This window comes from Lactuca serriola, unplaced genomic scaffold (genome assembly GCF_051521515.1).
Source record: "Lactuca serriola cultivar US96UC23 unplaced genomic scaffold, Lser_US96UC23_V15 Lser_V15_Un214, whole genome shotgun sequence".
In the NCBI taxonomy this organism is placed as follows: Eukaryota; Viridiplantae; Streptophyta; class Magnoliopsida; order Asterales; family Asteraceae; genus Lactuca; species Lactuca serriola.
Window position 1 is genome coordinate 1 of NW_027629768.1, and position 2,500 is coordinate 2,500.

Consider the following 2,500-nt stretch of genomic DNA (forward strand, 5'->3'; position numbering starts at 1 on the left):
CTAGTTAGCAGGCTGAGGTCTCGTTCGTTAACGGAATTAACCAGACAAATCGCTCCACCAGCTAAGAACGGCCCTGTGCACCACCACCAGCAGAATCGAAAGAGCTCTGCGATCTGTCAATCCTTACTATGTCTGGACTGGTAAGTTTCCCCGTGTTGAGTCAAATTCAACCGCAGGCTCCCTCCACAGTGGTGCCCTTCCGTCGATTCCTTTAAGTTTGAGCCTTGCAGACCTGCTCCCCGGAACCCCGGCTTTGATTTCTAAGGTGCCGACGGAGTCACAAAAACAGCATCCGGCGATCACAAAAGGTCGGCATCGTTTATGGTTGAGACTAGGACGGGCTCTGATGTCCTTGAGCCCCCAACTTTCGTTCTTGATTAATGAAAACATCCTTGGCAAATGCTTTGGTGACGGTAAGTGCTTCATAAATCCAAGAATTTCACCTCTGAACTGTAATCTGATGCCCCAGGCATCACTGTTAATCATTACTCCGATCCCGAAGGCCAACGTAATAAGGACCGAAATCCTATGATGTTATCCCGTACTAATGTCAGACGTAGGCTTGCTTTGAGCACTCTAATTTCTTCAAAGTAACAGCTGGCAGGAGCCGGCCCGACAATTAAGGCCAAGGGAGCGCATCGACGACGAAGGGACGAGTAAATAGGTGCACACACGAAGGCGGACCGGCCGGCCAACCAAGTCCAGCTACGAGCTTTTTAAGCTGCCAACAACTTAAATATACGCTATTGGAAATTTGGAATTACCGCGGCTGCTGGCACCGAGACTTGCCCTCAATGGATCCTCGTTAAGGGATTTAGATTGTACTCATTCCAATTTACCAGACTCGAAGAGCCCGGTATTGTTATTTATTGTCACTGCCTCCCCGTGTCAGGATTAGGTAATTTCAGCACCCTTTTCCTTGGATGTGATGGCAGTTTCTCGGAGCTCCTCTCCGGAATCGAACCCTAATTCTCCGTCTCCGTCACCACCATAGTAGGCCACTATCCTGCCATCGAAAGTTGATAGGGCAGAAATTTGAATGATGCGTCGCCGGCACGAGGGCCGTGCGATCCGTCGAGTTATCATGAATCATCGCAGCAACGGGCAGGACACGCGTGACCTTTTATCTAATAAATGCATCCCTTCCAGAAGTCGGGGTTTGTTGCACGTATTAGCTCTAGAATTACTACGGTTATCAGTATGAGATACCATCAAACAAACTATAACTGATTTAATGAGCCATTCGCAGTTTCACAGTCTGAATTTGTTCATACTTACACATGCATAAGCAATCTTTGAGACAAGCATATGACTACTGGCAGGATCAACCAGGTAGCATTCCTCTTGACTCAGTCTACTGCACCAACAAGTCAATGCAAGGTAGACAGTCGTCTAAGCAGAAAACGCTCATGTAGGGCAAAATACATGATCATGACTGACCGCGTACTTTGCCAACTTCCATATCCAAGAGACAGCAACACTTCATAGGCCATGCCATCGACACATCCGCATTGACAACATGGACCACAAAGACGGCTTCAAGGTTCGTAGGCACCGCAAGCGATGCTTAACGAAAGCAAACTTTGTTGAAACAGCATAATGCCATCAATTAGGTATGCAACACGGGAACCCACAATGTTCAGAGCAATTAAGCCTTGTAACACAACTGATGAACGCATGGGCCCAGCAACAAGCGGACATCCAACCACCCGTTACAAACCAAACACCACTCTGCCTGCCTTGGGGTAGACATCCCCGAAGATCATCAAACTAGCAGCCACCCACTTGGCACAAGGCCATGCAAGCAACCACAAGCTTAAACAACCCCCAGAATGCACCAAACGATGCGCAACAAGGGACAGGCGCGCTGCTGACCTAAGCACATCATTGCTAGCTGGGCATGGGCAATGTAGTATGTGCTTGGGTATAAAAAGGGACCTCTTAATGCCTATCTCTGATCCTGACCAGCACTAGCTAGGCATGGGCACCAATAGTACTCGGAGAGGCAAGTCTTGATTGATGCGATTGTACGAAGCTACCCCGCCCACACAAAGACGCTAGCCAGGCTTGGCATCTTTTGTGCTTCAGATAACTTCAACACGCCGTGATGATCTTTGAATGTCTGACAATGCTTCCCGATAATGCTCGTCCTCCACGTTATCGAGTTCGCCAATAATGGCGACTCTTGCGCACCCAACGCCGCGTCTAACAAGGATAGACCAGCGTGCCGTATTAAGTATCACCAAAAGCAACACATGCCACTTTAACGCCTATCGCTTCCCCATCATCGGCATTATCAAATGCTGGCCTGCCCACCCGAGGAAACCTGCGTCCAGGCTCGGGTCAGCAAGCACGCCGTCATCGTCGTACCACAGACGCTCATCCATTCCCAGGCTGATACAACCCTGGACTGTTGTCACCGGCGGCGGCAGACATCCCCACACCCACATGCGACCCTTTCGGAGGGGGTATTATCAGCAACTCGGAACTAGCAACCGTC

At 49.6% G+C, this 2,500-nt stretch overlaps 1 pseudogene; it reads right to left on the minus strand.

Annotated features, from left to right (window-relative positions):
- On the minus strand, window positions 1–1,335 carry LOC145078568 (18S ribosomal RNA; annotated as a pseudogene; the record flags this gene model as incomplete).
- Between the last annotated feature and the right edge of the window lie 1,165 nt (window positions 1,336–2,500).